Consider the following 15193-nt stretch of genomic DNA (forward strand, 5'->3'; position numbering starts at 1 on the left):
CTAAGCTTTAAGGAGAGTTGATCTCATCACATGCTCAGCAAACAAGTGCATGAAGTAATTATGAAGCACAGAAATGCCATTCTGTACAACTAAAGATGTAAGGGTCAATGATTAGTTTTCTTTCTTATTGTGTAGGCATTGCATTTTACGATTCTTGAGAGCTCTCACAATACATTTTTTCAGGATAAGGAAAATAAAGAACTACACACATTTGATTTTATTTTTTAATGTTGTTGAGGAAAGAATGTATACAGCAGGCAAAGGTTATTGATAGGTGATTAAGTAATTAAATTGCCATTATATTCTAGCATGAAATTTGACTAGAGAATAAGTATGTACAATTAAAGTGCAGTTTCTACATTTTGATAATTCACCATCTATAACTTAAAATCTGTTTATAACAATACCAGGTTGTCTACTATTATGAAAAGCATTTCAGTTTAGACAACACACATAAAGGAAGACATAAACGCTTCCAGCGTCGTCTTCCTAAAGGCTGCTCTGGACCTCCTCTGTTACTTAAAGTAGTGTGGATAAAACCCTCCTCTGCTTTCCAGTGTTGGGTGACAGAAGATAAAGGACTCCAGTTGTGATGAAAAATTACCAGGTAAATTGCAGTCTCCATACAAATGCAATTCCTTTTATGTTAAAAGCCCATGAATGGAGGAAAGGCTGATTTTATGTAAAATACATCAATTACAAAAAGCCTTTGGTAACTGCTCCTTTAGTTAAACTAAATTCGACTTTGAGAATTAACAGCATTTGCTCTTTCAATAGATACTTGAGGAGTAAAGTTTGAGTTACCCTTCCAGTGAGGGTGAAAAAATCAGATGTCAGGAGATTGAAATGGAATAAAGATGATATTTGGCCTGAAATAGTTTGTCTATGCATCAGGAAAAAAAACCAAAACACTGGTGGCTTAAGTTCTACCGAAAAGTAACTGGACTGTACACACATTCATTTATTTATTCATTCATTTGTCTCCTTAGACAGCCATTTTTAAAGATCCAGAAATAAATTTTATGAAAAGGTATTGAAAACTTATGAACAGTCCTAACCCTTACTAAAGGTATCGTCTTGATTGTGAAAGTCATTTAGCATCTAAGCATCTTAGTTTTCTTATATGACAAACAGAGAAAAAAAAAATCTGTTAATGGAAAAAGTCTAATTTTTATAGCGGACTTCAGGCCTCTTTCATCCTGCCTAAGAAAAGAAAAACAAAACAAAAAAATCATAACTAAGATTGAAAGAAAAGAAAACAAATTTCTAGATTCCTTGGGCTGGGATTTCTTGATTTAGTAAGCATAGAGTTTAAAGTTCCCTTTTCTATTAACTGTAGTCTTAAAATGTATTCTTTAAAAATATCTTTTCTCTAATGTTAATCAATGGGATAAGGAAAATCCAAAATCTCCTTCTCTTTAGAAGGGAGTTCCCTTAGGCATCTGATAAATGGCCAAGTGGGAGCCAAACTATGACTAAGGTGAAGCAGGACTCATGGTTTTAGGGGGGAAAAAATGCTTGGTTCAATTTTCCTATTTTAATTTATTACCTCTTCTTGCTATTGGAGTTGTGGTAATTTGAGTTCCATTTCTATTGTGTAATTTTAAAATAAAAACAACACATATGAGGACAAAAATCTGTTTCATTATTTTTAGTCAAAATTATAATCTGGGGCTACTTTTATGTAAAATATGTGTATTAGAAAAAGCTCCTCCAGTTGTATATTAACCACATTTGTTCTTTTAAGGGCTTCTTAATGAACAGTTTTAGTGACCCTTCACTTGGTGGGGCAAAATCAGATATCACAAGATTGAAAATAAATACAGGTATTACCGAAAGTAGTCACCTCAGCTATGCATCATAAACAAATATTGGAATTGTTTGAGTTCTACCAAAAATTGCCAAATGTGTACACAGTCCTGAGTGTGGGCTCAACTTTACGTAGAAGTAGACTAGCCATACTCAAAGTATGGTCTGTGAAACTCTGAATGTCCCCAACATTCTTTCAAGGGTCCAACACATGAAAACTACTTTCGTAACAATATTAAGATGTTAATTGCTTTTCACTGTGTTGACATGTGCAATTATAATCACACAAGAGCGATGATGGTAAAACAACTGGTGCCTCAGCATGAGTCAAGACACCAAAAGGTCCTAGCAGTTATATTTGATGAAGCAGTAGCAGTAAAAGCATTAATTCAGTTAAATCTCAAGTCATGACTATATAGCTTTTCAATAGTCTGTGTGACAAAATAGAAAGTGTGCATAAAGCACTTCGGAATCTGATGGGTGTCTCCGGAAAAAAAACACTTGTGAGGTGGTTTGCATAAAGAGCTACATCAGCTGTTTTGGGTTTTTTGTTTTTTTGTTTTATTCAGAATACCATTTTTACTCAAAATGATAACTAATGGAAATTATGGTTATTAGACGTGTGTATTTGGCAGTCATTTTCTTGAAATTGAATAGAATGAGCCTCTCACTTCAAGGAAATAGTGATCAGTGTCTGTGGTCAAAGATCTGAGTGTTCAAGGGAAATGGAATTTTAGAAAATAAAATTCTTCCTAGTACTTATAGTGTTTTCTGATGCGAGTGGTGGTGATATTAACAGCATGACTTGCCCAGAAGGAATCTGCTCTGGCTATTTAAAGCATAAAGGAATTTATTGCAGGGTATTAAATGGATTACAAGATTATTTTCAGGATTCAAAAATAAATACTGATTCTAGATTTAGTCTTTGGAAATAGCTCCTTAAGCTATACTGGAGAACAGGGCTACCAAGAGATCTGCCAGCTATCCTACGATTGAAGATCTGCCCAACTGGGGCCCTGCTACTGTAGCTGCTTACCCAGCATCCACCTCCACACCACAGTCCAGAGTCTGATGCTATTGCTGGCAGGGCTAGGACTAGGCTGCCCCTGCTGTGGTTTGCCTCAGCAGGATGGAAGCTTCATGACCTGCATCTCAACATTATCAGCAGACTTGGTCAACCGTTTTGGTTATTGCAGACTGAACGGCTGTGTAAACTTTGGACATCCAGTCCTCCGCAAAGGCAGTGTCTATTTCTCCACACAGACTTGGTGTATCTTTCATATTCTAGTCATCCATTACTCCTTAAGTCAGTGAGCTGCCTTCAGTTACAAGTAGCTATGTCACTGGTCTCTAGGGTTACTTCTTTCTCTATGTCAAAGAAATTGATTTTTTTTTTTCTTCAAGAGAAGGTAATCCTATAGGTATCTTGGGCTTCTGAAGAGGGACCAGTAAAAGTTGTGCAATAATAAGCCAGTATCATCCTTAAATTTTGTTCCAGAAAATATTAAACTGAAATATCTAGATTTTGTTCCAGAATGTTACAGATTTTTATCCTAGAAAGTAGCATATTCCAGTAGTAGTAATCAGTAAGGCTTACGATTCTAGAAAGACTCCTTAAGAGTTATAATCGTGGAAAAAGTCATGTCACACTTAAGCTTTAATAGTATCATAAAAAGAAAAATAAGGCTGCTACTTTGCAGTAAGTTCTATAGGGGATTCTTCATATCAGTTTATAGAAAATATTAAAATTGTATAATTGTAACCATCTCTCCACCTGCTCTCCCCTGTAATTTTTTTCTTTTCCTTTAAGGATCATTATAATTTATCTTTGAGCATTTTGAATATCCAGAAAGACCACATTCTATTTTGAAAAGGAAAAAGAACACAGGAAAAAAAAATGCCAAAGACACGGTGATTGAAAGAAAAATCAAAATAATAGTAGCCTACTAAAAGTTTACCTGCAGTTCATAGAGTTCACAAACAGTCATTTTGTCAAAGGTCTCCCTTCTGATTAGTGAGGAAATTGGAATCTTCTGACATTCTGAGAAGGATAGAGCGATGTCAAAGGGACTGTGAGGAAATAGAGCTATCGGGAGAATTTCATTGAATTTAGAGGAATCCCAGAGCACCCCATCCTAATGAATCGAGGAACCGAGCAGCCTGAAGGAGATGATGCTCACTAAGAATGGGAACCCTGAATGAGGAAAAGAAACTCACTGCTCTTAGAGTATCTGCCACTGCCCAGGCCAGAAAGACGTTTTCAAATTGGCCACCTAAATAGTACTCCAAGATGGCAGAAACTATCGTCTGTTTTTTTTTTGTTGTTGTTGTTTTGTTTACTTTTATATTACTAAAATCTAGAATAGTACTGGAATATAGTGGATACACCATACATATATATTGAATGAATGGGAACAGTCTCTGAATTGGCTTTCCTTCAGCTCGTCTACTTTCACCTTCATTCATCAGCCATGTTACTATTAAGAGATCACTCAAAACTGTTTTACAATGCCGCTCTCATTTCTAGTCTCAATAAATCTGCTACTCAAACTGGAGCCATACCCCCATGGAACCTTGAAGACTCAATTAGGATTATGGCACTCAGTAGATCTTTTTAATTGGGCAGAATAGCTCAGGGCAAAGATCTTAAAGGAGTGGCTTTCCCACCAAAGCTGACAGGCTCAAGTATATATTTGTAATTGAACAGAAAATCAAAGGCAAGTAGTGGAATAAATATAACAGCTATCGGAATTAGGTCTCAAAAGAATTGTGTGTGTGTGTGACAGTTGCCAAATGGAATTGATGGGATTCAAATGCACTGAAAAGAAAAGAAAAAAGAAAGATGCTAAGTTACTGAGAGAGGTGTATTGCCCAAAGAACCACAAGCCTGGACTGAAAAAGAGTGAGATGGTTTAAGGTTGAAACTACTCTATACCCTTAACCTTTTGAAAGCAGGATCCAAGCTAAAAAAGCTTATCAGCGACCAGGGAGGGTGTACTCCCTGATACCCATTTCAGATGTGGCTAAGGAATCAGATGATGGGAAATGAGTAATTTTCCCAATAGTGTCCAGGGATCCCAACGGACAATGGAAAAGGACAATGTCTACTCCCAGACAGTGGGTGGATTACAACCCTAACCAAGGACTTTTTCCTACCCCCAAAGTAGGTTGGAGGGCTATCAGGATTTCTAGAGTCCTATCTGATCTGTGTTTCCCCTACCTGTCCTTCCAGATGGGATTGTTAACCTGCTGCTATTCCCTTATCTCATAGTGGCTTTTCATGAGCGGATAACTGGTCTCTTTAGTTATATCTAATATGTTGTTAGTTAAGCTGGACCGTATTAAAATTGAAGGGCTTTTTTTACATTGCACACAGAAAAATAATACCTTTGGATTTTCTCATTGCTCAGATCTCTGGGCCTCACCCTGATCCTGCTTGATTCTAATAGTTGGGCCAAAAGAGGGTAAACAGAGAGAAATTTCAGTGTAAAAGGATGAAAGACAGCTTTCATTCATCTAAGCAGGCGCCGTTTGCAATATGATGGCCCATACCAGAACATCCTCAATTATCTAGACACCATCATTGACTCATATCCAACTTCTATATCCCTTCAGGTGAAGCGGCCTTGAGCTCCATCTAGAGGCTGGAGTGAAGAACTTACATATAGGGAACTGCAGAAATCAAGGAGTCACCATTAGTTAGGAATGACAAGCTAGAATTTGATCTCTAGTTTTCCTTTAAGGAACACCAGGGTCTGTTAAAAAAAAAAAAGAAAGTGCAGAATTTAACAGAATTAATTCCAAGAAAAGTGCTTATAGCATTGCCTTGCACATATTTACTAAATAGTCAAAATATTAGGTATTATTGTTGTTGTTACCCCTGAGATTAGGCTACTGGTAGGTAGGTGTTCTGCTCTTGCCTGATGCATAAATGCTAGAAAGCGACAAGCCACTGCTTGTCACTTTATGATAATAAAATCGTAATTTAAAAAGTCCTACCACCAAAATCAGCATCAGGCTCATCAAGGTCAAGTCTTCAGAGAGGTTGCTGTTTGGAATCAGATTGTGTGGTTTCTCAAGACACATGAACGCAAGTGCTAATCATCGTGTAATCACTTTGAATTTGTATTGTAAACACTTATAACTATCAATTTTAAAGAGTTTCCCTGTAAAGCTTTAAATGATAGTCACATAATTTCTTCATTGCAGTGCATTTTAATGAAAGTGGAAAAGCACCTTTGGAATTCTTGGAATTGAGCTACATGCTGATTCTGTTACTATTTCAGGGTATGTTTGAAATGGGCATATTTTTATGCCTAATCATAAGAGGAGGGTTTCAATGACCCTAAGTGCTTATTTTTGTATCAGGATTTCTTTTTTTAGGCTAGTAGAAGTCAGAAATAAAAACCATGATGCACCAGAGATGAGCTTCAGTTCCTTTGAAGGTCATACCTCAAGTTTTTTTGAGACACATGCTGGAGTTAAAAATGTCCATCAAAGGAAATTTATCCAACATTGGTGGATAGGTGGGTGTATACTAGTATACAATCCATTTCTACTCATTTTTCCCTCTATCTGTTTAGACATTTCACAATGCGTTATTAAAAAGGAAATAACCGTTAAGAATTTGTTTCAGACTGAAGAAAAAAATTGACCTTTGAGATAAAGTGTGTTAAAAGATAAACTGAAACATATTAAAACATTTTAAGAGCTTGAGCAAAAATCAATCTAATCGGGTAGCATCCAATATAGCAGATAGAAAAGAGCCCTGAGGAGCTGTACAAAATGAGAGACTTTTACAGGCAGAAGGAAGCAACAACAAGAAGATACATTAGGCTAAAAAGCAGATTGGTTATGACAAGGTCACTTTCCTTTAGTGGATGCGGGGGGTCTATCGGGCAGATGACCTACCTAGTGCTGATCAGATGATTCCCAATTGATTAAGATTCCATTTCTGGGGGAGCCAAAACTGTAATTAAACTATGTCATGGTTTGGTGACATGGGGCTTAGCATAAGTGACTCCATTTTTGGGCTTGTGGTCTTGTTTTTAACAACTCTAAATACTACATGTGCCACTTAATAACATGTGGCACTATGCAAGCCCTTCATATACCTTGCCAAATTTCAGCATTCTCATCAGCAAAGTAATAATAATTCTAACTTTTATATGGTTTGGGGGGATAATATGCGGGAAAATAAGTTATTCAGGGCAACGGGTCCAGGACATAGCAGCAGTTCGCCCACATTTTACTTAAATATAGATTGTTGGATGAGGAAATGAAAGAAGGTAGATAATTTGTGGATGACTTCTGAAGTTTGTCAGCACTTCTAGAGAAAACATAAAGAGGGCATTTGTTTTTTGACAGAGAGGTGGACCCCTGTGAATTTATAAAGATCTGGATGTGAAGCCTTATACGCTCAACCCAGGAGACGCCAAAAGCTGTAATTTAGTGAGAAGATTTGAGTCAGTCACTCTGTCACCTGAGCTCAGCCCCAATTACTGGCCTTGTTTTCATGTATTCATCGCTATTTTGTGGATTCTCAATAGCCACAAGCCATTCATTCTTCTATATGTTATTTGCTTAAAAAACAAAGAGAAGCATCTGAGCATATGCTATGTTTGTTATATGCAAGTCATGCGGGCACCAAAGGTCAATATGACATGTCCCTGCCTTAAAGAGCTCCCCAAAGGAGAAGCAGATTAATAAATTGGCAAGCACTGCATGGTGGTTAAGTGTTAGGAAACTCCTGTTACTTCATTTATATATAAACCCATACTGTTTTTTAATCATTAAAAAAATATATCATGCCATAAATGTACACAGTTTCAAAATTCAAATTGTACCAGAATGATGGGAAATAAAATAGCAGTCCACAGCCCCCTCAATGTCATCCTCAAATTGTGTTTCACAGAGGAACCACTTTCAGTACTTAGGGCTGTTAACTCTATGATTTCCTGCTATATTTTTAATTTTTAAGCTTATTATTTCTTTATGTTTTTATTTCCTCTATTGTTATAATTACATAATATGCTACTCAGCATAGGCATGTGATATTTTATGTTTACGTGTCCTTTCTGTACAACTCTTGTTTTTTTCTAGAGTTAGTAATTGCCTCGTATCTCTCCTGGAGTTTTTCTTTCATCATTTGTAGAAGGTCCTTTTACTTCTATTTTCCTTAGAGCCTCTGCAGGATCCCACACTTTCATCTCTCTTGTTTTGATCTCTTATTTTGGTGGAGGACAATCCTGTAGTAGAGTCCTAACAATAGGTGAAAGGGCAGTAAATTTGAGGATCCCCTTTTTTTTTTTTTTTTGCGATACACGGGCCTCTCACTGTTGTGGCCTCTCCCGTTGCGGAGCACAGGCTCCGGACGCGCAGGCTCAGAGGCCATGGTTCACGGGCCCAGCCGCTCAGCGGCATGTGGGATCTTCCCGGACCGGGGCACGAACCCGTGTCCCCTGCATTGGCAGGCGGACTCTCAACCACTGCGCCACCAGGGAAGGAGGATCCCTTTTAATTTTAGCCTTCATATTAATTGATAGTTTTTCTAGATGAAGAATTGTAGTTTCTTTATAGTTGCCTTATACAGAAGCATCTACTTTTCATCTTCTGTGTTGTTTTTCCATTCTGCTTGTATTCAAAGGCCAATACTTCTTTTTTCCTTTAATATAATTTTGGTTATGATATTTAGTAATGTTTATTTTGGGGAGAGGGAAGATAAACGTATTTATTCAATAAACAATTTATAATTAACCAAATTACTTTTCATTTCTCCATCCCCCACGTCCCTCCATTGTCCTTTGCACCCTTCAGAGACCTAGACTATCTACTCTTTGGAAAGGTTCTGCATTTGCGACAGGTCTAGGAAGATTAAAGTGAGATACATAAGGAAACAAGACATGGTATGAGAAACCCTAGACATCTTCTTTTCTCTCTCTCGTCTCATTAGTGGAATGGGACAATTTATAAAGTCCAGGTCAGAGTGCAGACGTGGGGGAAAAGAGATCAAGGAAACTATTTTTCCTGTCCTGTAAAGTTGGAGTTCAGAAAGCATCTTTGTAATTCACACACCACCTGAAAACTTCACAGATGGCATTTTTATAGACAGATTTATTGAGGTGTAATTTACGTACTATAAACTTCACCCTTCTGTTGTACAGTTCTGTGATGTTTGACACTTTTTATTGCACAGTTCTGGGAGATTTGAAAAATGCATAGAATTGCATAACCACCACCAAAATCAAGACCCAAATAATTCCGTTATCCTCCTTACTGTTCTTTGTGGTCATCCCATCTCCTACTCCCACCCTCAGCCCTGGCTCTTATTTTCATAAGCAATCTTCTTTTATGTAGAGAATTCTCCTCAATTAGTATAGGTTATACGTTATTTTTGTTCCATACTCAAATATAACAAGATTCAGGGATTATTATTATTATTAAGGTCTTTGAAATTAATGAGAAATCGATTCAATGCTTAAACAATGGTATGACATAATCAGAACCTCTTTTTTATTTTTTAATTTATTAATTATAAATTCTGTGTGCTATCAAACACGGGAATAAAAAAGAGGTCATCCAGGAGCTTTGAGTTAGGAAATAATTGTCTAAAATAACTGCAAATTTGATTTTAAAATGTCATTTTTATATGAAGTTATTTGTACAGAAAATAGGGTCAAAAAGGAGAAAAGGGAGAATATGGAATATAATATTTACCAAATTGGTGTCATTTTAAGAATTTTGAATCTTTGCTGGGATAGGCACTGTGGGAAAGAGGAACTATAGAATTTATGAAGTAGTTTAGAGACATTGATTTCAAAATAATATTGTGATCAATAAGTTAGCCATATGCAGAGGAGTAGAAGTGTTGTGAAAACCTTTCCTTTTACATTACTAGGTCTATATTATTACCTCCCCCCTTCTACAGTAAAGAAACTAAAGCTAAGAGAAATCAAATAACTTCCTGAGTGTCAGAGATAGTAAATGGTAAGTAAGGTTTTAACTGATCTCAAGGCCCATGTTCTTTTCTTCTACAAATCAGGAGGCTTGTACTCTTGACTCGTATTCCCTCTTTAGCTTTATAACTTGAAACACATACTCTTGTTTCTAAATCCTCTGTTACCTTTTCAAGAAGGTGCTACTTTATTTATACTACTTTGTTTAACTTCTGTCTTGCCCGTAGCACAAGTCTCCCAGCTTCTAAATGATTACATCCCAACCCTTGAACGTGTTCAAGTCTGTTATATATAAGTAATAACAATGATGATGCTGTATATGTATTCATAAATATGTAATACATGCCTATGCATTTTATTACCCTGTATCTGACCCTATCTCTATTCCCTTTCACAACAAAATTTCTCCAATTAGTTTTTGTATGCTCTGTCTACAGTTTCTCAACTCCAATTCTCTTTTCAATCAATTTCAATCTGTTTTCAAATCCAAAACTGTCCCATTTTTCATGATAAACATATCATGCTTCTAAATCTAGTAGTCACTTCTCTGCCTTCTACCATTGACCACTCCCTCCTTGAAGATCTCTCCCTGCAGAGATTCTAGGACCTCACTCTAACCTTAGAAGTGCGTTTTCTCCTCACTGATTACTCCTTGGTCTCTTCTCTCAGACCTATTCAGCCTGCCCTCAAAGTGTTGTCATGTCTTTGGAGTCTGTCCTGGAGCCCACCCAACTCTCCCCCTTTGTTATATTCTTTCCTTAGGTGATTTCATCAACCCCATGGTCTTAGTGTCATCTATGCATTAATGACTTCAAACTTTTAGCTTAGGCTTCATACTCTTTCCTGAGCCCCCAGCCCATAGATCTAAACTCTTATTTGGCTTTTCTATTTGCATGACTAAAGGAACTTCAGAGTGAATATAGTCAAAAGAGAACTCTTGATTGCCCCTTCATTATACCTGGTTCTCTCCTAGTCTTGACCCATTTGTGTAAGTTTCATCATAAACCGTTCAGTTTCTCAAGCAAAAATCATAGGAGTCATCTTAATATTTCTTTTCCTCCTCATCACCTCCACACATTTTATTTCCAAATCCATTAATTCAGTTTAAAAATATAGTCAATCCATGACTTATTTTTCTCTTCACAACTTTTAACCTGGCCCAAGGCAGAGTTTTCCTTAGCCCAGATCGTTACATTGCCTTCTAATAGGCCTCCTTGGATTTCAAGCTGTTTTCTCCCCAGACCATTGTCCACAAAGCGGTAACAGTGGTCATTCAAAATGTAAATTGTATCATTTCATTCTCCTGCTTAAAACTCTTCAATATCTCCCCATTAAATATGGACTAAAACTCAAACATATAACTGTGCACAATGAGGATGAATGATCTGGCCTCTCAGAATTTATCTCATGTCTGCTCTCAATTCTCTTTGCACATGGCTGACTCATTTTATATGGCAGCTCAGAGAGGACTGTATTGACAACCCTAGCTAAAATAGCCAACCTCAGTTAATCTCTAAATTATAACCCTGTTTAATTCTGCCATTACACTTAGAAAAACTCAAATGATCTTACTCTTTGCTTGCATGTTCAGTCTGTCTGTTCCACTAAAATGTCAGTTCTGTGAAGAGAAGATCATCTCTATTAACCACTTGATCCCCAGGATACAAGCACCTAATAGGTGCTCAATAAATATTTCAATGAGTTAATGCATATAAAATTCCCAGACCAGTGCCTGCCTGACACACTGTGAACACTAAATAACTAAATGTCAGCCATTAATGTTATTTGTATCAGTATTTTTATTAGTTGAATAATTGAATGAATGAATGGAATAAATGATTATTTTCAGTTTCTTCATTTGAATGTGAAAGACATGAACTAAATAATCCTTCACACCCGAAAAGTATGATTAAGTCATACTTTAAAACCACATGGTGAGGCTTCCCTGGTGGTGCAGTGGTTGAGGGTGCGCCTGCCGAGGCAGGGGACACGGGTTCGTGCCCCGGTCCGGGAAGATCCCACATGCCGCGAAGCGGCTAGGCCCATGAGCCATGGCCGCTGAGCCTGCGCGTCTGGAGCCTGTGCTCCGCAACGGGAGAGGCCACAATAGTTAGAGGCCTGCGTACCGCAAAAAAAAAAAAAAAACACATGGTGAGAATTATCACTTTCCCATTTTCCATCTGCTTCCTGTAATAAATGTTAATTTATGGTAGCTCACTAGATATTAGATACACAGTGGATAATGGTTAAAAAAATGATCTGCTAGTAGGAAAAGAATATGCCAAGTTTTTTTCTGCCACAAAAATGTCTTCCTGTAGTCAGGAAATGATAGGAGGGTCAGATGAGGACTTACAGGTTACCTGAGAAAGGTAAAAAATATTTTCACATATTTTAATATAGAATAGCTATCCAAGTGCCGCAGTGGTTCCCATTAGTAATTATTTGGTAAGACATTGGGGTGAAGAGTGGGAGGAGAGTGAAGGACAAAGATCTGTTAGGAAGCTATCCCTGAAAAACTGTGCTCTCCATGAACTAATAGTTGTCAAATGATTTATCAATAAAATAAGTGAACATGCTTAAGTTAGTTTATTTTTCTGAGCTGTAGTTTCTTTGTGAATCTCTAACACTATTCCCGACAAACGATGCTTAATAATTGATGGTGTGTTTCCCTTTCCTTTTCTTTCCATTGGCTTACATCTAAACTGAGTGTCTGTGCAACAGATACGCTTGTCACAAGTGATACAATCTAATAAAATGCACACACTTAACACACAAGGGAGATAGTCTGAGAAATAATCCCTTCTGGTTTAGAGATGACAAAATTCTATTGATTTCTTTCCTTCTGACCTCTGTAACAACATGTTCACAAGACAGGGAACCATATATGTATTTTTTTCTGATTGGAGGACAGAGAGCTCAAAGAGCACTTCAGGATAAACCATTCAAAGACAGATCTTCCAGACTCTTTCTGAAGTCTGGTCAAGTTTAATTTTATCATTAGCAACCAAGATCCATGTTGCACAAAAAAGCTTCTAAAATTATAGAAATATTTTTTTCTATTAATCAGTAAAGAAGGTTGTTTCTGCTTTCTTACAAAATGATAGTCATTAAGCACCTTAAATGTAACTTTTCTCCTTATTTATCTTTATATCTTTTATATCCAAAGAAGAGTTTGACATATAATTGGATGCAACAGATGTTTATTGAATTAAATATAAAAATGGCTGAATGGAATATTTTTACACAGATTTTTTTCAACTTAAAATCCAAAAACTCATTATTTAGCACTTTTGGTGTTCAAGGCATTAGATTAGGCATTGCAAGGGATGCAAAGATTAATGAGAGAGCTTTTCTACAGCAGCTTATAGTTAGTGACAAAAGTGCTTACCTAAATTGAATCCTAGTATGAAACTCCCTGTGATTACTGCTATGATAAAAATAAAGTTAAACAGCAGCACACTGAAAGGAAATACTTTATTAAATGCAGCTGGAAAGAATTTGAAAAATATACATGGAAAAAATGGGAGTTGAATCAGACCCTGTTTAATTTCTTTTTTAATGGATTTTGATAGCAGGAACAAGCAAAAGAAGATAATGGGAATATTTGGGGTGTTTTTAGGAGCTGGTGGGAAATCTGAAGGTTCTAAGCCTAAAGTGTATTGTACAGAAGTAGGAAGAAAGGGGTCTAGCAGAGCATCTTGGGGGAAAGAGAATACTGAGGATACTAGGCTGCACAAGCAAGGTAGTCGTGGCTTTTGAACAGTACCCATGTGGTGTGTACCAAGCTGGAGAAGTGAGCCATCCTAAGGCAATATTCTTTTTTTTTAATCTTTATTAGAGTGTAATTGCTTTACAATGGTGTGTTAATTTCTGCATTATAACAAAGTGAATCAGTTATACATATGTTCCCATATCTCTTCTCTCTTGCGTCTCCCTATCCCACCCCTCTAGGCGGTCACAAAGCACGGAGCTGATCTCCCTGTGCTACGCGGCTGCTTCCCACTAGCTATCTACCTTACGTTTGGTAGTGTATATATGTCCATGCCTCTCTCTCGCTTTGTCACAGCTTACCCTTCCCCCTCCCCATATCCTCAAGTCCATTCTCTAGTAGGTCTGTGTCTTTATTCAAGGCAATATTCTTTAAGAGACCCTGCTCACATAGTACCAAAACCCTGACTATGAGTTAGCTGTTCAACCAGGACAAGATCCATTTTGTAGAGAAGCTCTTTCACTCAGCCTTCTTCCCACTGTATGGAGCTCGCAGTAGGGGTTTTTACTGAGCACACAGTACATGTTCTACAATGATAACCAGATAGTTATCTGGAAGTCTTGTAATTAAGTAACACCATCAAGGTTGTATTCGATTTCTCCTTCCCAAGAAGGCAATAATAACTCTGTGACTAGGAATAGTGAACGAGCATGTTACTCCAGCATGTTACTGCCATGTGAAGCCAAGTCCGACTTAATAATCACAGATATTTTTGTTGTCATTTAAGAAGCATCTCAAGTTATATGGATAGTATTTTTTTACATGCCAAATCTCTTTCAGTAAATTTTTGCATTTTTACCTTATTATGTTGTGCATCAAAGTGATATGTAGGATGTATAGAAATTACCAAAAACTAACAAAAGCAGACACACATCACCTATGATCAGATCATTGAGACAATGAATGAAACTATTTCACTTTCAGAGTTTCTTGTAAAAAACATTTTCTTTACTGAATGGAGCTCATATTTTATAGTTATTATTTCATCCTGCACTTTTTCTGTTAACATTTTATCATAAGCATTTCCCATAATGTTAAAAATTATATAAAGATACTTCCATTGGTTATATACTACCCGATTCCACTTTTCTGATTTTTCCTAAGATAAATTATTAAAAGAGGAGCTATTGAGTAAATTTGCATAAAATTCAGTAAAGTGTCTTTATATATAATGCCAAAATTCCTTTCGGCTTCTGGTTGTATTGATTTATGATGCTATGACTTTGTATTTCCTTTTACATGTATTTATGATTACTTTAACATGAGATTAGTAGAGTCCTTACTGAGCATCAATTTATTCCAAATATAAATATCTAACAACTATGTATAGTAACTCTTATAAATTAATAATTGTATAAAATAGGTAAAGGATATAAAGAGATAATTCAAAAGTAAGAACAAGTGGCAATATTACATAGAAATACATTATCAGTGCTCATTAGTAACGATGTAAAAGGACAAAAAATATCAAATAGCTCTGTTTTACTCACTGAATTAAAAAAGTTCTCAAAATGTACTTTTTTACCATAGATTTTAATTTAAATTTTTTTTACTGTTGTAAGCAACCTTATGTGTTTTTCCTTAAATACATTTTATATATTAAATTATAATTTTTATCGGACCATGCAATAATTTTTGGATTTTTTTTTTTTTTGGCGGT

Source organism: Lagenorhynchus albirostris, chromosome 17, assembly GCF_949774975.1.
Source record: "Lagenorhynchus albirostris chromosome 17, mLagAlb1.1, whole genome shotgun sequence".
NCBI classification, from domain to species: domain Eukaryota; kingdom Metazoa; phylum Chordata; class Mammalia; order Artiodactyla; family Delphinidae; genus Lagenorhynchus; species Lagenorhynchus albirostris.